This window comes from Bufo gargarizans, chromosome 6 (assembly GCF_014858855.1).
Source record: "Bufo gargarizans isolate SCDJY-AF-19 chromosome 6, ASM1485885v1, whole genome shotgun sequence".
NCBI lineage: Eukaryota > Metazoa > Chordata > Amphibia > Anura > Bufonidae > Bufo > Bufo gargarizans.
The window spans coordinates 66,339,265-66,364,958 of record NC_058085.1 but is presented as its reverse complement, the minus strand read 5'-3'; the positions used below and the strand labels follow the sequence as shown (position 1 = coordinate 66,364,958).

General features: G+C 44.7%; 1 protein-coding gene across 4 annotated transcripts in view; it reads right to left on the bottom strand.

The window, feature by feature from the left end:
- RHBDF2 (rhomboid 5 homolog 2) overlaps window positions 1-25,694 on the bottom strand; it is a 78,667-nt gene that overhangs the window by 44,471 nt on the left and 8,502 nt on the right. Inside the window, exon 2 of one of the 4 annotated variants that reach the window (XM_044296770.1) lies at window positions 23,222-23,317. The exons of the other annotated variants lie outside the window; for them this stretch is intronic. The gene's annotated coding sequence lies outside the window, so the exon portion shown is untranslated. The remainder of the gene's footprint in view (window positions 1-23,221; window positions 23,318-25,694) is intronic. 4 annotated transcript variants of the gene reach the window in all.

The following is a 25,694-nucleotide window of genomic DNA, read 5'->3' as shown; positions in this document are numbered from 1 at the left end:
TAATACAGAATGCTAAGTAAAATGTGCCTTGAGGGGTTAAAAAACAAAAACATAACTCGCCTCATCCACTTGATCGTGCAGCCGGCATCGTCGTCTTTCGTCTATCAGGACCTGCAAAAGGACCTTTGACGTAATCTCTCTCACCACGTGGTGAGCGCAGTGACGTCATCGCAGGTCCTTCTGAATAAAGATAGAAGGCTCTTCTATCTTCCTTCATTCAGCAGGACCTGCGCTGACGTAATCTCTCTCACCACGTGGTGAGCGCGGTGACGTCAAAGGTCCTTTTGCAGGTCCTGATAGACGAAAGACGACGATGCCGGCTGCACGATCAAGTGGATGAGGCGAGTTATGTTTTATTATTTTTTAACCCTCAATTGACATTATACTTAGCATTCTGTATTAAAGGGTTTCTACCATCAGAAATTCTGTTATGTAGCTGACTGACATTAGTGATGTGCTAATATCAGCAGTACATAACAGTGTGATTTATACTTTTGTCCCGGACACCGTTCTCCTAAAAAATACACTTTTAAAATATGCTAATGAGCCTCTAGGTGCTACGAGGGCGTTGATTCAGCACCTAGAGGCTCCGTCTAAGAACCATTTAGCACGCCCAGGTCCTCCATTTAGCACGCCCCGGTCCTCCATTTAGCACGCCCAGGTCCTCTTGAGTGATGTCCGACTTCTCCTGATCGGCGAAGAAATGTTGTGCCTGCGCCGTCCCGTTTTGTATTCGGTGCAGACGCAGTGAGTGAAGGACGCGCTCCTGGTGCCGGCTTCCTCACTGCGCCGAATACAAAACGGGACGGCGCAGGATTCCTTTGCCAATCAGGAGAAGTCGGACGTCACTCAAAAGGTTCTTAGACCGAGCCTATAGGTGCTGAATCAACACCCTCGTAGCACCTAGAGGCTCATTAGCATATTTTAGGAGACGGCGGCAGGGACAAAAGTATAAATCACATGTGTATGGACCCGTGTGAAGGGGGCCTTAGGGCAAATGCACACGATCAGGATTGTGTGCGGAAAGTCCGCACCGTAGGTCATGCACATTGTATTCTAAGAGAATTTGAAGTCATGCACACGATGGGTAGTTTTTCCATGTGGATTTTGACCTACGGTGCAGATTTTTTAATCCGCAGCATGTCAATTTATTTTATTTTTCCTGTCTGCATTTTCTCCATTTACTTCGATGGGGACAGGAAAATCTGCACCAATTGATGCGGTCAGATTTCAGTGAGGATTGTCCGCACGTAAATCCTGAACGTGTGCATTTACCTTTAGTGTTTTGCGGTACACAAATTGCGATACCAGCTGTGATAGAAATGTCTATTCTTGTCTGCGATTGCGAGCAAGAATAGGACATGCTCTATCTTTTCCTAAGGATAGATCATTAGTATCAAAATCCTGGAAAACCCCTCTAAGAGATCTCATCCATACCCTGCTTGGGGGGGGAATAATCGGTGTCAATTTCTACCATGTCCTGTGTGAAATTCTGCAGGTTGAACAATGGGAGACGTGACTTCTCGAAAAAGACGCATGACACAATCATATGATGAGATGAGAAAACAATCATTTCACAACCACCATGGGGAAGGTCACGGCCGGCCATCTCAGCAGGCTTCGCAATCTCATGGACTTCTCCTCCTGCCAAACAGTCAAATACAAAGATGAAATAAAATGAGCTTTTATGTCTCGCTCTTTAGACTGCCCCGTTCCTGGTGAGCTCATTCCTCCCAAGACAGAGCATCGATTCACAGTATGGTGGGATGGACGATAATCAGATCCTCTACTGTACAGAATTTTTTTAATAGTCTATTTTTATTCATATTAAAAAGAGCACAACAAAACCCAGGATATGACAATTCACATGCAACACACCCACCGCTGAAACAAGGCCATGTCACAATACCGGATAGGAGAATAAAATAATAAAATAAAAAATAAATAAAAAAAAACAACATATGGCACCATTTTAAGGAGGCAACAGCAGAGTTCTAGGTATGAGATACAAAATTGCGTCGAACACAATCAGTCAACCTGAGAAAAGAAACAAACCCGCTTAAGGTAGTACTGTATGAGCACTAATCCATGGATCCCAGATTTTAAGGAATCGGTCAGGGACTCCCCTATGCTCATAGACAAGCGAGTTGACTAATTGTACCCAATGTTGTTTAGTGGGAATTTTGGGAGTCTTCCATTTCAAAAGAATGGTTTTCCTTGTATAATACAAGAGCAATCTGTATAATCCTCTACCGTATTTAGTAGGAATAGGACTCGTTATCGGTGTGCAAACATCTGGAAGGCCAATTTTAGTGTTTATATAAAAGAGTGAACCTCCGCCCAGAAGCTCTGAATAATTGGGCATTGCCATACCATATGGAAGAAGACGTCTCTATCATGTGCGCATCGTGTACATTGGGGACTTGGTAGTTTAGGCATCTGAAGGAATCTATTAGGTGTATAATACACCCTATGTAGCCATTTCGGCTGTATAAGTTGGTCTCTGGCGCTTATAACTGTGGATCTCCAAGTGTAACTGAGTTCCTTCATATGTGAGGCCTCTAAATCTGCTATACCCCATTTCCACCAGGTAAAGGATTTCTTGAGTCTTGCTCAGCCATACAGAGTGGATAGCAGCTTAGTTAGATGAACTCCTCTACTGTACAGAATGGCAGCCAAGTTCTCACCCCCTCCAGTCACCTCCTATATGACACCTAGCGCTGAACTGCTTAGGGTACTTTCACAATAGCATTTTTCTTTTCCGGGAATGAGTTCCATCCTAGGGGCTCTATACCGGAGAAGAACTGATCAGGATTATCCCCATGCATTCTGAATAGAGAGTAATCCGTTCAGGATGTATCAGGATGTCTTCAGTTCAGTAATTTCGACTGATCAGGCAAAATATAAAACAGCAGCATGCTACGGTTTTATCTCCGGCCAAAAAAACTTAAGACTTGCCTGAATGCCGGATCCGGCATTTTTTTTCCCATAGGAATGTATTAGTGCCGGATCTCTTTTGTAAGACGGATCAGGATCCTGATCAGTCTTAAAATGCAATCAGTTGGCACACGTTTTGCCAACAGTTCCGGCTTCCTGTCCGGAAGTTTGCAGGCCGGACATCAGAAGACCACTAAAGAGAGCCAAGGAGGTGGAACGGAACAGCAGGGAGCAGGCGAGTATGGATCCTTCCGCAGGTACAACAAATTAAAAAGAAAGCTGGACAACCCAGCCTACTCGTTCCTTCATCAGAACGGCCGCGCCGTGCACTACAGCATTTACCCTACCTAATAACCATAGTGCACTACTTCTGGTAACCAAAAGGCATGGCATTTATTCAGTAGTGCAGCGCGTCACGTTTTTCCACTTCCTACAAAACAGAAGTTGGGAGGTCAGCACAGGAAGGTGAGGTCAGAAAATGGGAGATGGCTCAATGCTCATGGGACGCTGACCAAGAGAGGGATTTTCCAGTTTTACGTGCATAAAGTGCCATCATTGAGTAACATAGGAGTAAATAATTTGGGTGAATGTTCAATTAGGCAACCAATGGCCACGTATGTAGAACCATTGTAGACACTACATGATGGGGGGGGGGACTAATGTTAAGTGATACAAGTCTCAAAGTGATCCAGACCCTATGAGAAGGCATCTTCACATTGATCCTCCTGCCTCCGAGCACGCCTGCCCTCAATTAAAGGGATTATCCCATAAGTAATGTAAAAAGTGAAAATCAAATACCATAGAGTACATGGCAGCAGTGGCGTACTAAGGGGGGGGGCGGGCCGCCCCGGGTGCCACTCACAAGGGGGGTGCTGACGCCGGAGTCACCCGCCCCCGGCTCCATCCACTGCCAGGCGCCGGCTTCGGTCCAGTGGAAGAAGGATTATTGCGGCGGCAGGCGGCGCGCAACATGACGTGACGACGTCACGACGCTGACGCCGCGCCGCTGCCTTCACGGATCAGAAGGATCCCATCCATGATCCATCTATTATACCAGCGCAGCGGTCGGACGGCGGGGGGCATCATCAAAATAAATGTGAGACAAACACAAGTAAAGTTAAGTAAATAATTGTGTAATTAAGGGGGGGGGGGTCGGGGTGTACCGTGTAATTAAGGTGGGGAGGGAGGGGGGTGTAATTAAGGGGGGGGGGGGTTTGTTATTAAGGGGAGAAGAGAGGGTGTAATTAAGGGGGGGGGGTGCAGGATTTGTTCATTTTATTGATGGGGATTTGGATTTTTTTTCTTTTTGGTGCAGATGGAAAGTGATTTTTTTTAAGGGGGGTGCAGCCTGCACCCCCTTAAAAAAAATCACTTTCCATCTGCACCAAAAAGAAAAAAAATCCAAATCCCCATCAATAAAATGAACAAATCCTGCACCCCCCCCCCTTAATTACACCCTCTCTTCTCCCCTTAATTACACCCCCTCCCTTAATAACACCCCCCCTTAATTACAACGGAAGGTAAGCGAGTGGATCTCCAGCCTGCCAGCGGCGATCGCTCGCTGGCAGGCTGGAGATCTGATTTTTTTAACCCCTAACAGGTATATTAGACGCTGTTTTGATAACAGCATCTAATATACCTGCTACCTGGTCCTCTGGTGGTCCCTTTTGTTTGGATCGACCACCAGAGGACTCAGGCAGCTCTGTAAAGTACAACAAAACACCACTACACTACACCCCCCCCCTGTCACTTATTAACCCCTTTTGAACCACTGATCACCCCTGATCACCCCATATAGACTCCCTGATCACCCCCCTGTCATTGATCACCCCCCTGTAAGGCTCCATTCAGAGGTCCGTTTGATTTTTACGGATCCACTGATACATGGATCGGATCCGCAAAACACATGCGGATGTCTGATTGGTGCCTTACAGGGGGGTGATCAATGACAGAGGGGTGATCACCCATATACACTCCCTGATCACCCCCTGTCATTGATCACCCCCCTGTAAGGCTCCATTCAGACATCCGTATGTGTTTTGCGGATCCGATCCATGTATCCATGGATCCGTAAAAATCATACGGACGTCTGAATGGAGCCTTACAGGCGGGTGATCACCCATATAGACTCCCTGATCACCTCCGTCATTGATCACCCCCCTGTAAGGCTCCATTCAGACGTCCGTATGATTTTTACGGATCCACTGATACATGGATCGGATCCGCAAAACACATGCGGACGTCTGAATGGAGCCTTACAGGGGGGTGATCAATGACGGAGGTGATCAGGTAGTCTATATGGGTGATCACCCCTCTGTCATTGATCACCCCCCTGTAAGGCTCCATTCAGATGTCCACAGGGAGGGGGGGGGGGGGGGGTTCGCCCCGGGTGCCAAATGCTCTAGGTACGCCCCTGCATGGCAGCCTCTTTCTAACAAACTTAAGACCAGCCCTGTACCTCACATGGATCCAGAGATCTCCGCATTCATTGCTACAATTGCTCTGATAGATTTATTTTGTACTTGACAGGGGCGTGTCCTGTCTGCTGCAGCTGGCGTCAGTTGTATTGTCAACCTCAGTGAGCTGGACAGAGAATTTAGAAAAAAGGACAAACAGCAGGTGGCGCTATACACATAGATTTCTGTAAATAACGGCTATACTAAATTTTTAACTACATGCCATTATAAAAGTATTCAGATCCAGGTGCCGGTTTGAAAAAATGTAGGATATTTTTCATGGGACAACCTCTTCAACTATGACACACAGTTGCTGCAACCAGCACCTGGCACTGCTTATTTTTTTTATTTTTTTCCCCTCTACCCATCCTCCCCTTTGCAAACCTTTACGCCCATCTGAATGGCGGCAAAAAACACAATCGCTATGGCCTCAGATAAAATAGAAGCGTGCGATGAGCTGAACTATCTCCAGACAACATGAGCGATGCTCAAGCCAGTCTGTCTGGAGAAAATAAAAATAAAATTAAAATACCCGGGTCGTGCTCTGCTGTCTCAATATCTCCGTTCAGAGGCCAATGCCTTATGCTCCAGCTGGGACTCACATAAAGCAGACTGTTCTCCAGCACATACTGGGGAATCCTTCCAAGTCAGATCCCCCTCCTTTATAAAGGTCTCTTATTCACACCCTCAACTGTGTGATGCAAGGAGGGGCACAGATGGAGCGGGGGAAGGCAGAAAGGAGTCAGTGTCCCTGGCACTGCCCGAATCCTGGAAAGACAAAGAGCCACATGGCATCACCCACTACAGACAGACAACAACTCTGCAATGTGCACCAGGCCTGTTCCAGTCAGTGCTATATGAATGTCTATGTCTGAAGGGATTTAAAGGCTATCGACACCATCAGAGGCAACTTTTTTTTTTTTTTTTTATTGCATTTTACTCCTTTTGGGCTATAATTCATTTTTTCAATTGGTCTTTATTAAAAGTTTGCCACAGTTTTTGTCATAAAGGGTTAAGTTTTACTTTTATCATCTGATAACCCTCATCTCTAAATGTTTAACAGCTTATAAAACACTTACTTGAAGGCTAGGTACACATTCCGGGGCAATTTTTTCCCTTATGATTGCATTTTGCTCATTTTGGGCTGAAAATCATTTTTTCAATTGGTCCTTTTAAAAATAGTGAGCCGTTCGGTCACAAAGGGTTAAAGGGAACCGGTCATCAATCTTATGCAGATCATACTAACGGCAGAATAAAGTACAGACAGGCGAGTTGATTTCAGAGTTCGGTCATTTAAAATTAAGTGGTTGCTGAGAACCAACATCACAATCATTGCAGACTGGGCCTGGAAAAGAGTCCCGGCCACCTGAGAAGAGTCCTGGTTATTCATGAATTCCTGCTCTCCTGCCCACCTGCTGATGACTGACAGTCTTCTACCTAGTTTTCTCCCTTTCTCTCTAGGAGAGAACTGCCAATCATCAGCAGATGGGGGAGAGAGCAGGAGATTATGGATAACCAGGACTCTTCTACAGTAGATTTGACTCTTTTCCAGGCCTGGGCTGCAATGATTATGATGCTGGTTCTCGGCAACCACTTACTTTTAGCTCATGAGTGACACATCGCTGACATCAGCATTTCTGTCACTATCAATGCTGCCCTCAGTGAGGTCTGCATAAAGTTGATGACAGGTTCCCTTTAATGGTTTCTCTAGCTGTGTGAATCGTACGTTTTACTTTCACTTTGTGCCAGTCATCTAATAAACCTTATCTCTAAATTATTAAAAGGGCATAAACATTTATTTAAGCCACATTCCTATCAGTAAGATAAGAACTGCGCTATAATGAGTGTTTATAAGGTCAGAGATCAGAGATAAGGAGCTGTCAGCTGAGCTGCCTGACTGAACAGAGTGGAAATTCAGGTCCTACTACAGGAGAAACTCAAGGCTGCACAAAGACAGTGGTTCAAAATATTTAACAAAAACAAATTGAAAAAATGATTTTTAGCTCAAAATGAGTACAATGCAATAATAAAAAAAATTGCCCTTAAAAAAAAGGTGTACATAGCCTTTAACCCCTTAGGGACACAGCCTTATTACACCTTAGGACCAGGCCATTTTTTGCAAATCTGACCACTGTCACTTTAAGTGGTGATAACTTTAAAACGCTTTGACTTATCCAGGCCATTCTGAGATTGTTTTTTCGTCACATATTGTACTTCATGACACTGGTAAAATAAAGTTAAAAAAAATATTTTTTTTTGCATAAAAAAATGTCAAATTTACCAAAAACTGGGAAAAATTAGCAAATTTCAAAGTTTCAGTTTCTCTACTTCTGTAATACATAGTAATACCCCTAAAAATTGTGATGACTTTACATTCCCCATATGTCTACTTCATGTTTGAATTATTTTGGGAATGATATTTTATTTTTTGGGGATGTTACAAGGCTTAGAAGTTTAGAAGCAATTCTTGAAATTTTTCAGAAATTTACAAAAACCCAATTTTTAGGGACCACTACAGCTCTGAAGTCACTTTGCGAGGCTTACATAATAGAAACCACCCAAAAATGACCCCATTCTATAAACTACACCCCTCAAGGTATTCAAAACTGATTTTACAAACTTTGTTAACCCTTTAGGTGTTGCACAAGAGTTATTGGCAAATGGGGATGAAATTTGAGAATTTCATTTTTTTGCCTAATTTTCCATTTTAACCCATTTTTTCCACTAACAAAGCAAGGGTTAACAGCCAAACAAGACTGTATCTTTATTGCCCTGACTCTGCCGTTTACAGAAACACCTCATATGTGGCCATAAACTACTGTACGGCCACACAGCGGGGCGTAGAGTGAAAGGTGCGCCGTTTGGTTTTTGGAAGGCATGTTTTGCTGGACTGGTTTTTTGACACCATGTCCCATTTGAAGCCCCCCTGATGCACCCCTAGAGTAGAAACTCCATAAAAGTTACCCCATCTAAGAAACTACACCCCTCAAGGTATTCAAAACTGATTTTACAAACTTTGTTAACCCTTTAGGTGTTGCACAAGATTTAATGGAAAATAGAGATACAATTTCAAAATTTAACTTTTTTGGCAGATTTTCCATTTTAATATTTTTTTTCCAGTTACAAAGCAAGAGTTAACAGCCAAACAAAACTCATTATTTATGGCCCTGATTCTGTAGTTTACAGAAACACCCCATATGTGGTCATAAACTGCTGTACGGGCACACGACAGGGCGCAGAAGGAAAGGAATGCCATACGGTTTTTGGAAGGCAGATTTTGCTGAACTGGTTTTTTTGACACCATGTCCCATTTGAAGCCCCCCCTGATGCACCCCTAGAGTAGAAACTCCATAAAAGTGACCCCATCTAAGAAACTACACCCCTCAAGGTATACAAAACTGATTTTACAAACTTTGTTAACCCTTTAGGTGTTGCACAAGATTTAATGGAAAATAGAGATACAATTTCAAAATTTCACATTTTTGGCAGATTTTCCATTTTAATATTTTTTTTTCCAGTTACAAAGCAAGGGTTAACAGCCAAACAAAACTCATTATTTATGGCCCTGATTCAGTAGTTTACAGAAACATCCCATATGTGGTCGTAAACTGCTGTACAGGCACACGGCAGGGCGCAGAAGGAAAGGAATGCCATACGGTTTTTGGAAGGCAGATTTTGCTGGACTGGTTTTTTTGACACCATGTCCCATTTGAAGCCCCCCTGATGCACCCCTAGAGTAGAAACTCCAAAAAAGTTACCCCATTTTAGAAACTACGGGATAGGGTGGCAGTTTTGTTGGTACAAGTTTAGGGTACATATGATTTTTGGTTGCTCTATATTACACTTTTTGTGCGGCAAGGTAACAAGAAATTGCTTTTTTGGGACCGTTTTTTTTTTTTTGTTATTTACACCATTCATCTAACAGGTTAGATCATGTGCTAATTTTATAGAGCAGGTTGTCACGGACGCGGTGATACCCAATATGTATACAATTTTTTTTATTTATGTAAGTTTTACACAATAATTTCATTTAAAAAAAAAAATATATGTTTTAGTGTCTCCATAGTCTAAGAGCCATAGTTTTTTTTCAATTTTTGGGCGATTATCTTAAGTAGGGTCTCATTTTTTGTGGGATGAGATGACGATTTTATTGGCACTATTTTGGGGTGCACATGACTTTTTGATTGCTTGCTATTACACTTTTTGTGACGGAAGATGACAAAAAATGGCTTTTTTTACACCGTTTTTATTTTTATTTTTTTACGGTGGTCATCTGAGGGGTTAGGTCATGTGATATTTTTATAGAGCCGGTCAAGAAAAAAAAAAATTTCGACTGCTAATGGCCAAAAACCATTTGTCCCATACTAAATTGAGTGTGCAGATTACAAGTCAGAATTGTTGTAACATGTCACAAAATTTTGCTATGCATAAGTATGTCTAAATGAATGAAGCACTTGGAAAGCATTGAATCATTTTGAACAGAACAAGTTTTACTCCAACAATTACCTGATCTATGGCAAAGTTTGCATAGTAAACAATGTATGAAAATGTAATGGAATACCAAAACTTCAAAAAGTCTAGTTTTTCAGTTTAAAAGTCTTACTTGAGCAAGGCCCAGTACTGTCAAAAGTGCTTCAGGCATCTGCTTTTGTCATATTTTCCCGTTGCAAAAACCAGCAGTAGTCCCCCATCATGTTGGGATTCCAGCCGCCTTGATACCTGTTCTCCATTGTAGAAATATCTTTATGGAACCGCTCTCCATGTTCGTCACTTACGTGTCCCAAATTGGGTGGGAAAAAGTCAAGATGGGAATGTAAGAAATGCACTTTCAATGACATTCGGCAGCCAAGTTGTTCATATGCTGTAAGCATGTTGTCTACTCATTCAGCATAGTTTGCAGCTCATCTGTTCCCAAGGGAGTTCTGCACTAGTAGCACAAATGCATCCAGAGCTGCAAGACACACTCGCTTTGTCAGATTCTTGCGCTGATCATAAGTGGTGTATTTGCCACATATGTAGCAGAAATTGTCTGGATCGTTAACACATTTGCGTTTATCCATCTTAAGTTTCAAAACTGATAGCACTATAACAGATCACTTTATCAAAATCAGTCCAGCTTGCCTTACATACTAACTGCCTGAGTGCGTCCGAACAGGTCTGGACAATGTCCATTGGAATATCTCCAATATAATGCATTAATATTATAACTGAATAGGCTTTGCATGTATAACTTAAAGGGGTTGTCCGGGTTGAGAGCTGAACCCGGACATACCCTTATTTTCACCCAGACAGCCCCCCTGAGGCTAGCATCGGAGCATCTCATGCTCCGATGCGCTCCCTTGCCCTGCGCTAAATCGAGCAGGGGCACAGGCTCTTTTGTTTTTAATAACACACTGTCGGGCGGTAACTTCCGCCCCCGGAAGTGTGTTCGGTGAAGTCACCAGCTCTGAGGGGCGGGTTTTAGCTCTGCCCTAGCCGTTGTACTGGCTAGGGCAGAGCTAAATTCCACCCATCAGTGCCGGTGATGTCACCAGGGTTCCTGGCAGCCCCATGGAGAGCCCCGCTATGTCACCGGATCTCCAAAAAATGCCTTTGCCCTGCGCAATTTAGCGCAGGGCAAAGGAGAGCATCGGAGCATAAACTTGCTCATGTCAGGGGGGCTGCCGAGGTGAAAATGGAGGGATGTCCGGGTTCAGCTCTGAACCCGAACAACCCCTTTAACGACCCCAAACATGGCACCCACTCCCACGTGCAGCGGGCACCATAGCCACCGGGTTTCTGCTATTTTAAATAGCAGGGACCCGTGGCACATGTATGCGATCAGCCATAAGGCTGATCGTATACATTTTTCCTTTCAGATGACGTGGTCAAATGTGACCACGGCATCTGCGCAGTCCGGAAGCGGAAGTCGAGCACTTCCGCTCCAGTAACATCGTTCCCGGCAGATATCGGGGAACCTGTTACATTGATCTAGTAGGCTGAAGCCTCAAGCAGGCTTCGGTGCCTATTAAAAGACTATACCAATACAGGCCACTAGGTGGCAGCATTGTATTGGAATAGTGCAAATGAAGTGTTCAAAAGGTGTCTATATAGACGTCAATGAACATAATAGGCAATCTAATGATAAAAAGTAAAAAAAAAAAAAGTTTTTGTAAATAAATTAAAAAAAAGTTCAAGTCATTTAATTAGTATGGGCATTTTCACACGCGGCGATGCCCACGAGGTTTTTTTTTTTGTTTAAGTATTTTTAATTTATGGAAAGGGGGTTTCCTTAAAATAAAAATACTTAAACAATAAAAATAAATAAAAACGATGGGCATTGCCGCGTGCGAAAATGCCCATACTATTAAAATATAACAATATTAATGGCAAAACGGGGAAAAAATAAAAACACCTCAACTACCCAATAATATATATTTTTTAATAAAAAGCAATCAAAAATTCGCACACACTTCAAACTGGTATCACTGAAAAAAAACAGATCGTCCCGCAAAAAATGAGCCCTCACAATAAAGTAGGTGGACTGTTAGCTCAGCGGGTGAAATCTCAGAGGATTAAGTCTAGGATTCCTTACATACGATCCTCTAAAGATAACTCGACAATTATGGATCCCCAGGTATAGCCGATAGCTTTATGGAATACTATTCTTCTCTTTATAACTTAGACCCCTCCCCAAATGTCCCCTACAACTCCCCAGCAGACATTAGGCCTTCCCGAGTAGTCTCAACCTTCCACACATCTCACCTGAACAATTAGATCTATTGAGTACCCCCCCCCCCCCCCCTCTACAAATGAGCTTCAGAAAATAAATAGACTCTTCCCAACCAGAAAGCCCCTGGACCTGATGGTCTTTCTAATAATTATTATAAGACCTTTTTAGATGTCCGCCTTCTAGTGGCTCCTTCCCATCGGAGATGCTCTCAGCAGTTAGTTACCATTCCGAAACCAGGGAAACCACCAGACACTCCGCAACACTTTAGACCCATTTCCTTACTAAAAATCTAAGACCTAAAAATCTATGCCAAAGCCTTAGCCACCCGTTTAGCGCCCATTCTATCCTCGCTAATAGACTGACCAATCTGGATTTATCAGAGGCAGACAAATAATTGGTAACACACGGAGGATTAAGAACATAGTTGACGACATTGAGGGGTCAGGATTGGGAGCAGTGCCAGTCACCCTAGATGACGAGAAGGCATTTGACCGTATTAACTGGCCTTTTGCCTTCTCTGTGCTTCAAACAATGGGTTTGTGTGGCCTCTTCTTAGGTGCAGTGAAAGCACTATATAGTAACCCCTCAGCTCCATTCACAATCACCAAAGGTATCCGACAGGGGATGCCATCTTCCCCCTCTCATATTTATCCTTTCCATTGAACCCCTAGCCCAGGCTATTCATAACTCTGAAGAGGTCTATGGTATTGATATTGGGGGAAGGTCGCATAAACTTTCATTGTATGCTGATGATGTCATTTTGACACTCAGTTCTCCAGAACTTTCCTTACCTGCGGTGATGGAAATCATCCAACAGTATAGCAAATACTGCTAAAGTAAATAAGAAGAAATCTCAGGCTCTCTTCATTAACATTAAAGGGATTCTGTCACCAGGTTTCACCCCTGTCAGCTAAACATATGCTGATGTTCAGGGCCTCATCACGATTCCTAATGTGGGCTTGTAAATGTGATCTGTAGCCTTATTTTGCTAAAAAACAGCATTTACTAACCTGTCACTCAAAGAAATAAGGTGCCCAAGGGGATGTCAAGGGATCCAAGCTGCCGGCCGCACCCGCCGCCGTTCGTGCCCAGCGCCGCCTTTCCAGACTTCTGCGCCGCCTCCTAATCCTCTGTGCCGCCTCTCGCTCTCCCTCCTCCTCCTGCTGTAAGATCTCGCGCATACAGGGGTTGAGCGAAGTGCCGGCGCATGCGCACTTCGCTGTAAGAAGCCAAATGGAGAAGTCCGCACGGGCGCATCAGGCAGAGCCCTGTGCGCACGCGCAAGATCTTACAGCAGGAGGAGGGGGGAGGGAGAGCGAGAGGCGGCACAGAGGATTAGGAGGTGGCACAGAAGTCTGGAAAGGCGGCGCTGGGCACGAACGGCGGTGGGTGCGGCCGACAGCTTGGATCCCTTGACATCCCCTTGGGCACCTTATTTCTTTGAGTGACAGGTTAGTAAAAGCAGTTTAGCAAAATAAGGCTACAGATCACATTTACAAGCCCACATTAGAAATCGTGATGAGGCCCTGAACATCAGCATATGTTTAGCTGACAGGGGTGAAACCTGGTGACAGAATCCCTTTAAGCCTTCATCCTTGTTAGAGCTACAATCCAGATTCAAGTTAGACTGGCAAACAGAATGCATTCAATATTTAGGTACCAAGGTTACTAATAAAATCAAGCTCCTATACCACCTTAACCATCTCCCCCTGCTTGAGGTAGTGGAGAAGGATCTGATCCAGTTCAATAAACAAGAAATATCTTGGGTGGGTCGCATAGCAACATTTCAGATGCTAACTCTTCCAAAAATCCTATATACTTTTAGGACAGTGCCTGTATCTATCCCGTTTTTTTCATCACATTAATAAGCTACTTAATACCTTTATCTGGACCCCCAAACGTCCACGTATTGCCTGCCTCCCTAATATCTATGATTATTATATTGCTACTCACTTGAGTTTCCTGAGAGAGTGGTTGAGAGGTGATCTACAACACCATTGGATTCATATAGAGACAGCCATTTCTCCTAGACATAACCTAAAGGCTTTACTTATAGCAGCTCTTCGACTCATCGCTCTCTCTTGGAACTCTCCCAAGCTTTCCCTCTTTCTCCATCTCAGCTTGGAGAAACTTTCATTCCAAAGCTCCTAAAGGACAGTTTTCGACTAGGGCCTACGCACCATTAGAGACGCTAGCCTTTTGGGTCTCTGATCTGGAGATGGCAGCATGGGCGTCCAAAGGCCTCTCTTCAGTAGTACTCCTTTTTGAAGGACACCAGTTGAAACAGTTTTCCTCCTTACATGACCAGTACTTTATATTATCCCATAAAGATGTTTATCTATACCTTAGAATCCGCCATCTCTTACATACTAGAGATGCCTTGCAGTTAAAAGCATGTAAAGAGGTTATTGACCCTGGAATACTACAGAGCATACATCGACTAGCTTACGGTCTTTATATGCTATCCTCAGCTCTAAACAAGTATTTGTGAAATCTACTCCATTTATTTCAAAAGAAAAGGAACTGGGTAGGGAATTCTCTGTTTCCAGCTGATCCTCTTCACTTTCTTTTATATCTAAAACTTTTACTTGTGTATCTCACTATGAGGCCACTATCAAAACAATGCTTAGATGGTACCTTACACCCGATAGACTGAGCCACATACACTCACCTAAAGAATTATTAGGAACACCTGTTCTATTTCTCATTAATGCGATTATCTAGTCAACCAATCACATGGCAGTTGCTTCAATGCATGTAGGGTTGTGGTCCTGGTCAAGACAATCTCCTGAACTCCAAACTGAATGTCAGAATGGGAAAGAAAGGTGATTTAAGCAATTTTGAGCGTGGCATGGTTGTTGGTGCCAGACGGGCCGGTCTGAGTATTTCACAATCTGCTCAGTTACTGGGATTTTCACGCACAACCATTTCTAGGGTTTACAAAGAATGGTGTGAAAAGGGAAAAACATCCAGTATGCGGCAGTCCTGTGGGCGAAAATGCCTTGTTGATGCTGGAGGTCAGAGGAGAATGGGCCGACTGATTCAAGCTGATAGAAGAGCAACGTTGACTGAAATAACCACTCGTTACAACCGAGGTATGCAGCAAAGCATTTGTGAAGCCACAACACGCACAACCTTGAGGCGGATGGGCTACAACAGCAGAAGACCCTACCGGGTACCACTCATCTCCACTACATTGAGGAAAAAGAGGCTACAATTTGCACTAGCTCACCAAAATTGGACTGTTGAAGACTGGAAAAATGTTGCCTGGTCTGATGAGTATCGATTTCTGTTGAGACATTCAATGGTAGAGTCCGAATTTGGCGTAAACAGAATGAGAACATGTATCCATCATGATGGCTACTTCCAGCAGGATAATGCACCATGTCACAAAGCTCGAATCATTTCAAATTGGTTTCTTAAACATGACAATGAGTTCACTGTACTAAAATGGCCCCCACAGTCACCAGATCTCAACCCAATAGAGCATCTTTGGGATGTGGTGGAACGGGAGCTTCGTGCCCAGGATGTGCATCCCTCAAATCTCCATCAACTGCAAGATGCTATCCTATCAATAGGGGCCAACATTTCTAAAGAATGCTATCAGCACCTTGTAGAATCAATGCCACGTAGAATTAAAGGCAGTTCTGAAGGCAAAAGGGGGTCCAACACCGTATTAGTATGGTGTTCCTAATAATTCTTTAGGTGAGTGTATATCCCGCTACTTCCCACTTATGCTGGAGAGGTAGGGGATCCCTTCTTTATATCCTTTGGTCATGCCCTATCTCTCAACATTTATGGAAGGGAAGCTTTGACCTCCTATTCTCCATCATGGGGATAAGTATTACTCTTCCCCTGAACCAGCCCCATTGTTCCACAATATCATGGATTACACAGATCACCTTCGTAACATTATAGGCCATGTCCTGCTATCTACTAAACTGGTATTAACAAGATATTGGAAGACCCCCTACCATGATAATAATGGTGAATACGTCATGTGCATATGAGAAAATGTTGGCCTATATGAACCATACCTACCCCAAATTTGATACTTCATTGGAAAATATGGTTGTCCTTCACCTATGCAGTTATTCCAAGCAAGTAAAGTATCTTGCGTCCTTCTCGTGTAGCTGAGAGTGAACGACGTAGTTAATTTATTTATTGCTCTTTTGTTCTTCTTTATTCTTTGAGGATATGTTTTGCACTGACTTCCAAATACAATGACTGCAGCAAATGCGCAATTAGAGCTTAGGTAATGCAGCAGGTTTTCTACCTCCAATAATATGACAACTTCTCACATATTTAATTATTAGTCAGTGAAAACTAGACTTAAAGGGCTTCTGTCACCCCCCAAAAGTCATTTTTCGTTTTTGGGCTACTTAAAATCCTTATACTGCGATTTTTCACTATATAGTGCTCTTACCCTTTTTTTGTTCAGTAGTTTCTTTAAAAACGGCACTTTTATAATATGTAAATTACCTCTCTACCAGCAAGTAGGGCGGTTACTTGCTGGTAGCAGCTGCATCCTGCTTTAAAAAAAAATGCCCCCTCCTCCTGTTGATTGACAGGGCCAGCGAGCGCTCTCGTCCACTGGCTAGCCCTGTCTGCGTTCTAAATGTAGTGCCTGCGGCATACTAGTCTTCAGTCGGCGCAGGCGCACTGAGAGGATGCTCGCTCGGCCGCTCCTTCCTCAGTGCGCCTGCGCCGGGTGTAGATGTGATGTCATCGGCGCAGGCGCATTGAGGAAGGAGCGGCCGAGCGTGCGTCCTCCTCTCAGACCACCTGCGCCAACTGAAGACCAATACGGCGCAGGCGCGAGATTTAGAACGCAAATAGGGCTAGCCAGGGGACGAGAGCGCTCGCTGGCCCTGTCAATCAACAGGAGGAGGGGGCGTCTCCTGGTCCCCACACCGTGGCTGCCGCTTCTCCCTGTACACGGATGAAAACATGTCGGGGGGGGGGGGGGGGGAGCGGCCTATGGCAGGTGGGGGATGAGCCTCCCTAGCATCGCGGGTGACGCTGGGGATACTCTTACCCACCTGCCTTTGGTTGCTCCCCCCTCCCCCTTCCAACACAACACCGAATGTTTTCATCCGTGTACAGGGAGAAGCAGCAGAGGTTGTGCTGGGACCAGGAGCGGTGCAGGGAGCAGGGTAAGTATATTATATAACTGTGAGGGGCCCGGCACATGGGGGGGGGGGGGGGGGGGTCTGTTTGAGAAATTTAATAACCCCTTTCACACTTGTGTTGTCCGGAACCGGCGTGTACTCCACTTGCCTGAATTACACGCCGGATCCGGAAAAACGCAAGTGAACTGAAAGCATTTGAAGACGGATCCGTCTTCAAAATGCGTTCAGTGTTACTATACTCCCGGGGCGCTCCAGAATGACGTCAGAGCGCCCCATGCAAATGGATGACGTGCCATGTGATAACGTCATCCATGCGCGTGGGGCGCCTTGACGTCACTCTGGAGCGCCCCGGGAGCCGCACGGACGGTAAGTATACTGCTCCCCGCTCCCCACTACACTTTACCATGACAAACAGGACTTTGGTTACCATGGCTGCCAGGATGCTATTCAGAAAAAGCTAAACGTCGGATCCGGATTAATGCCTTTCAATGGGCATTAATTCCGGATCCGGCCTTGCGGCAAGTCTTCATGATTTTTGGCCGGAGCAAAAAGCACAGCATGCTGCGGTATTTTCTCCAGCCAAAAAACGTTCCGTTCCGGAACTGAAGACATCCTGATGCATCCTGAACGGATTTCTCTCCATTCAGAATGCATTAGGATAATCCTGATCAGGATTCTTCCGGCATAGAGCCCCGACAACGGAACTCTATGCCGGAAGAAAAGAACGCAAGTGTGAAAGAGCCCTAAGAATTAAGGTATAATGGGTGTTTATGAGCTCTCAGGAGATCGTAGATAAGCTTTATATGAGCCGTCAGCTAAGCTCCCTGATGGGACACAGTTTAATCAAAGATCCTGTTAATAGAGAGTCTCAACCCTGTACAGAAAATGGGCAGATAATTAGTTAATAAAGACAAATTGAAAAACATGATTTTTAGCTCAAAATGAGCATAATGTAATAATTAAAAAAGTGCCCCCAAAGTAGTCCATAGCCTTTAAACCCTATCTGTAAACATAAAAATCCCCATATACCTTGGATAGCCATTTACTATCCTACATATTATCCAGAGACCCCCGTACACATAAGATGAGGAGTCTGTTCCACCGAAATCAGCGGGTTCAGCAAATGTTAATCTAATGTGTATGGTCATTGCCTAAATGTACGGTTAAAGGAAATCTTTATTAAGAAATGTATTAAAATCACTGCGCTCATATGCCCTTACTAGGACTAAGCAGAAAAGGACAAGCGCCAATGTGGAGCTGTGTGAGAAATGGTCCACAGTCCCACTGGCACTACAAATGGTCAGAGCAGTAGGTATGCTGATAGAGTGTCGCAATACCCATGTACCTTGCGGTACTGCTGTATCTCTGCCCTAAAGCACTTCCCAAAGGAGAATTAGTAGTAATTGATAAACTCACTGGACCTTGTGCGTCCACAAGTGAGTACTACTAATACCATCAGTGTCAGACTCTCCTTGTATAACCTGGGTGCAATCGCCAGGTCCCACAGCAAGGTTGAGGCTTTGAACAGATATTAGCCCCCTTGGCCTGACTAGGGATGTGCCAGGAGCGTCAGGGAGAGAAGTAGGACAGTGTCGCAACCAGGCATCCGTTGAAGACGGAGCGCTATTATGCCTGGCTAATGGACTATCACTCCCTGCACTACTTAGCAGCCGCAACAAATCGGTGTCAGATTCAAATGCCCGACATGCACACTACCCGTTTCTGTGCCCCCATCAGCGGGACACTTCATCAGGAGCACCAGGCAGTTTGTAGTGCCAGTGGGACTGTGGACCATTTCTCACACAGCTCCACATTGGCGCTTGTCCTTTTCTGCCTAGTCCTAGTAAGGGCATATGAGCGCAGTGATTTTAATAAATGTCCTAATAAAGATTTCCTTTTAACCGTACATTTAGGCAGTGATACACTTTGAAGTAAGTACGGTCTCATGACCAAATATTTCTCTGTAAACCCTAATGTGTATGGTCACCTTAAAGGGGTTGTCCAGCTTTTACTAGGTGGAGGCCTATTCTCAGGACAGGACATCCCTAGCTGATCAGTGGGGTCCAACAGCCCGAACGTCCGCCGATCAGCTGTTCTGCAGTAGCTCCAGCGCTGTAAGTTAGCACAGGAACTACATAGCTCCGTCAACTGTGCAGTGAACAGAGCTCGTCACTGCAGTGCTGCTGCCACGGACTCTAATGGGAGCAGCACTGTAGTAACCAGCATCCCCCACTACATAGTTGACAGTGCTGTGTAGTTTTGTCGCTTTACAGCTGATCAGCGGGGGTAAGGGGTGTTGGTCCCCCGTCGATCTGCTCTTGATCGCCTTTCCTGAGGATAAGCCATTGCTTAATAAAGCTGGAATACCCCTTTAATACATGCACCTCCATATCACATTCAACCTAGGCTGCGCCAAGCGGCATGCCCATAAACACAGCTGCATATATGGTCAATGTTTTCTACATATATATATTATTTAGCGACAAACACTATAGGCTAAGGAGGTACACGGTCCTCTGGGCATAGCCAAATGTGAATGGAAGGCTGCAGGGCAACTCTGAATTTAAAGGGAATGCGTCACCTATAATTTTTTCTTCCAGTTAAAACCAGATAGCTGCACAAATTCTTTTTTAGGATTGTAGATTTCTTTAAAATTCTACAATTTCCTGAACACAATAACGGGGGCGGCCATCTTGCTCGAGTCGTTGTTCACAGCATTTAGAGATATGCTTTACAGCAGCCACCTTGAGATCTAGACAAAATGGACAGGAGAGGACCCCATTGACTTCTATAGGAGAGTTTTCTAGCCATGCTCTGTGACCTGTGCAGAGGTCAGGAGGGAGAAGATAAGTTGTGAGATCACCTATTGGGTGAAAACAACAACAACCGTTAACAATTTTCTGATGACATCGTGGCACTTAAATCATTAACCGGCACAATATGCCCGATGGCTTTTGCTGCTGCAGACATTTGACAAAAGTCACAACTGGCATTATATCCACGCGATGACAGAGGCTGCGGACAAGCATCGACTCAAAATTTGGCAAACGCCAATGCACAGAATGCGGACGCGGGGTCCGTCTGCGCATCTGTTAGGTGACCAAAAAAAATAAAATAAAAATGGAATCTAAAGATTTAGGGCAATCATGTTATCAACATGCATATAATAACCCCTAATATTCACCCACTCCTGTCACATGGTGAGATGTATGGACACCTCAAACACATTCTGTACATAAGAGTTTTAAGGCATCGATACGACAGGAAATTCATAAAACATTTGGCTGTCCTAGGAATAAAATTCTGAAAAGCAGCAAAAAATGTTATAAAGTCTCACCTCCTGCGGCACTGCTCTGTAGAGGATTATACACAATGTATTTCAATCTGCCCGATTCCCAACAACAACATAAATATGAAAGAAGCAAAGAACTGTTCAGTGTCAAAGTTCTGCACAGAACAGCATTCTTATGCCAAAGAATCTGACACTTCATCATACGGTCGCAGCGCACATGATGGGAGACGAGCCAAAAACTGTAGTCTGTCCAGACGTGAGCACGGCCACATATAGGCACTTATACAATGTACAAGTAAGGCTACTTTCACACTAGCTTTCGGGTGTCCGCTCGTGAGCTCCGTTTGAAGGCTCTCACAAGCGGACCCGAATGCATCCGTCCAACCCTAATGCATTCTGAGTGGACGTGGATCCGCTCAGAATGCATCAGTCTGCCAGCGCTCAGCCTCCGCTCCGCTCAGCAGGTGGACACCTGAATGCTGCTTGCAGCGTTCGGGTGTCCGCCTGGCTGTGCGGAGGCGTGCGGATCCGTCCAGACTTACAATGTAAGTCAATGGGGACGGATCCGTTTGAAGATGACACAGTATGGCTCAATCTTCAAACGGATCCGTCCCCCATTGACTTTACATTGAAAGTCTGGAGGCTATTTTCACACTTAGAAATATTTTAACAATATAATGCAGACGGATCCGTACTGAACGGAGCCACCGTCTGCATTATATGAGCGGATCCGTCTCAGACGGATCCGCTCTGAACGCAAGTGTGAAAGTAGCCTAATACAAACAAAATACCGTCCTGAGGAGGGAGAGGTTGCATCTCTTTACACTATAGCAGCTTTAAAAGGGTTGTTTACCCTTTTTCAGCCCCCCAGTGTTGCCAAAGCTGCGGTGGGTTGCATCACTTTACACTATGGAGATAGCAATATGTCTGCTTAAAAGGGGCCGTTAACCCTTTTTCAGCCCCCCTAGTGTTGGTGAGAATTACTTTACACTATAGCGATAACAGTATGGCAGCTTTAAAGGGAAGTGGCTTATCTCCTTGAGAACCAAATGATCGAGCAGTTGAAATCAAGCATGCCCAGTCCTTCTCCCCACAATACAAAATGGATGGTTGGCTGGTCCTGCCGAAATGAGCAGTGTATCAAAGATGTATGGCCAAGTAGATATTTCAATCTGCCCATACCCCTCAGATAGCTGCTGCCAACACTTTACACTGGCAGCTTTAAAGGGGTTGTTTACCCTTTTTCAGCCCCCCTAGTGTTTCCAGACCCGCTGTGGGTTGCATCACTCTACACTATAGCGATAACAGTATGGCAGCTTTAAATGGGTTGTATAACCTTTTTCAGCCCCCTAGTGTGGCTGGACCCATGGTGGTGAGCATATTTATCTGAACCCCGCCGTTTGGTTCCGGTTCTATCGCTCCCCCTTGGGTACAGCAGGTCACAGGTCTCTTGTCTGACGCAGGTCACATATCACCTATGTGTCACGTCACAGGGTCATGGCAGTCTGAGTGTTCTCAACAAGACACGCCGAGCGCGGCCATACACATACAACAGCTATCATTCTCAATCTCCTCATACACATGCATGCCCAGCAGAGCAGACACGTGTTCTCTTCTGGCAGCGACTTATCTCCTTGAGAACAAAATGATCGGGCAGTTAAAATGAAACATGTCCAGTCCTTCTCCCCTCAAATACAAGATGTATGGTTGGCTAGTCCTGCTGAAACCAGCAGTGTATCTAAGATGTATGGCCAAGTAGATATTTCAACCTGCCCATACCCCTCAGCTGCTGCCAGCAGCTTTCCCTCCCACAAGCCGAGGTGACCATGCATGCTTTCTCAATGAGAAGAAGTGAAAAAGCTGCTGCCAGACACCTCTTATCTCAGGTAAAAAGAAACATCAGAAGACAACGCCCATCGGACAGCCCTTTACAAATTAGATGGTCGGAGGGTGCAGCTTACATTCAGTTACAGTGTATGGCCACCTTAAAGGGGTTGTCCAGCTTCTATCACAATTACATCTTTGCTCGGGATAGAGATAAGGGTCACGCACCTGCTCCCCACCGCCAAGGGTCCTGTCCCGGTTCTTCCAATCCCCGGCATGCATTTTAGAAGGGGTCGTGTGCTGCTGCAGCCAATCACTGGCCCAAAGCAGTACATCACTGTGGGGTCAGGAGATGTTTTGGGACAGCGTCACTGCTGAGGCCAGTCATTGGCTGAAGAGACGGACGTGATGCCGTCAGTGGTGGAAGTTTACAAGTGGGGACTGAAGTGCAATGAAGAGAGCCCAAGACGGAACCGAGCGGCGGGGAGCAAGTACATGGAGGTACATGGTCAGGGATGAAGCCTAGACTAGAAGGAAAAATGTATCTCTCAGTGATGGAAAATAAAGAAGTGGAGAAAAGAAGGAAAAAAAAATAATTGGATTGATAGATTGATATAGATTATATATATATATATATAATCTCTATCTCTATCTATATCAATCATCATAACCTCGTACAGTAACCTAGTAAATCGTATTATACCGTTAAAATAAAGTGCATAGTTAGCAAGGTATAATCGTAGAGAGCAACACATCCTTCTACCGCCAAGCTGCTCTCTATACTTAAACCAAGCCTAACCGGAGGGCCAAAGCAATGCTGTGGACATCTGAAGATCTTACTATCATCCATCATGCTCCTCAGACTGACCTGTTGTCCTCCCGCGGCTGATACTACGGAGATGCTCGGGGATCCTGCAGTCAATGGTAGAAGCAAAGTCCTCAAATCTTCAAGAACATTTTCTGGCTGTGTAAAAGATCCTTGTTAACTCTTGCAATCCCACAATAACAATTCGGTGGTAGAGCACTTCCTGCAGCTCCTTCAATAAAGGCACGACGAAGATATTCATGGCAGGCTTGTGCGTCTGACAACCACTAGCTGCATAGGAGTTAAGTCAGCAGAATACTAGGTGACAGATTTTCAGCAAATAAACAGATGGGTCACCGTGGAAACGGGGAGGAACAGGACATTTGGATTCCAAGATAACCCCCAAACTCAGGAAAGAACATGCGGCGAGATGTTGATCATTCACGAGATGATAATGAACATACTGTTCGCAAAAAATAAATAAAAAATATGCTAAGTACCTATAGACAGACCGTCAACATAGCCTGCAATGCATCTCCAGCCACAAAGGTCTGGGGTCTTCCTTTTAAAAGGACATTTTGAGTTAAAAGGAAGGGGGGGGGGGATTTTTATTCAGAGTGGAGATTGGTTACAAAGATGGTCTCTTGTTCTGGAGGACCTGTCCTTTATTACACACATCACCTATTGATTTGAATGGGAGTGGTGTAATGCTTCATTTGCCCAGTGGTGGCGCTGCAGGGAAATTGAAAATTTACGGTAAGGTTTCCCCACAGTCACAGATAACAGCTGATTGCTGGGGGTCCGAACAGAAGGGCACTTTATCATCATCTTATTGTCAAGGGACCCCAAGTTTGGGATTGCAGAAGGTGGAGAACATCAATTTAGAAATTGGATCCCGTTTATCTGCCATGGGTAGAGCCCTGAAGAATAAGGCTACTTGGAAGTACCATCCTAAAAAGACCATGTTGGCACAAGGCTTAGCACAGTGGTTGACAACCCCCCCTCAGCCAGTGATCGGCCGATAGGGCACTGCCAGCCATTTCCTGTGTGCCAAGCCTGCGAGGTAAAACTAACTTTTGTTATTTTAATTCTTTCCAACCCCTTCAAAGTTTCTACAAAAAAAAAAAAAACTCTGTAGACCAAGGCACACCACATGTGATCACTGCTGGACATAACTTCTTCAGACAACAGTTAACACCCTCAATCATATAATTTCGGCTTCGACAAACCTTAATGTTCCCTTTCCCACCCCGTGATGGAAGACTGCTGAGTCGAAGACAGATACTTCAGCTATCCCTTACCCTGGGTTCAGACCTGAGCGTTCTGAAACGAGCGCTCTGTATGCGCGATTGTACAGGCGTTTACAATCGCGCACACAGAGACAAGCGAACGCCCATTGTCGCGCGTTCCCGAAAGTCTATTGTATGGGAACGCGCGACAAACGCCCCAAAAAAAGCTCAAGAACTTGTTTGAGCGTCGGGCATTTTACAGCGCGATCGTACGCGCTGTAAGACGCCCAGGTGAGAACCATTCCTATAGGGAACCATTGGTTTCTCATTGTTGAGCGTTTTACAGCGCAAAGGAACGCGCTGTAAAACGCTCAGGTGTTAACTTAGGGTTAAGGGGGATGTCCAGGATCCTCCTGAAATAAGGAACACGCAAGTACTTACCTCACAGACCCCGTTTCCAGTTCTACTGGCCTGGCTCCCAGCTGCAGCGGTGACATCAGAGGTCACACAAATTTTTTTCCAGAAGAGTAAAAATACTCCTTACCATTTTTGAGGAGTATTTTTACCCGAGGAGGAGTACGAAAGGTGCGGTAATTCAGAGAGATAATACGTAGGCCTATAATTGTTCACATCTGCGTTTGGAGCTTCTGTCGGACAAAAAGCCTTGTATGCAGGACTTTTTTGGTCTGTTAAAAAGACAGCATCCCGAACAGAAACTGAATGGACTCCATCATAGTCAGCGGAGTCTGTTCAGCCTCTTCCCTGTCAGTCAAGCTGGGATCACATCACATTTTTGCCATACATTTAATGTACACAAAAAACATATACCGTATATGATAACGGACGCCTCAGACAGATCCGTCACCATAGAGTTCCATTGTTAAAAAAAACTAAACTATTTTTTGCAGAACTCTGTAGGATGGGAAAGCGTAGTGTACCAGGTTTTTCCATCCTGCAAAATGCAGCAAAGAAATTTATAGGCTAGCGTATAATTATAATAATTTTTTTTTTGCAATGGAACTCTATGGTGACGGATCTGTCTGAGGCGTCAGTTATCATATATGTTTTTTGTGTACATTAAATGTATGGCAAAAATGTGATGTGAGCCCAGCCTGACAGTATAGCATCTGTTTGAGGCGTCCGTTAATTTATACGGTGAACGTATGACAAAAACCCACCCTTAAGGTCCATTCACACACGTCCATATGCGTTTTGCAAATCCGCAAAACACTGACACCGGCAATGTGCGTTCCGCATTTTGCGGGCCGCACATCGCCGGCACTCTCATAGAAAATGCCTTTTCTTGT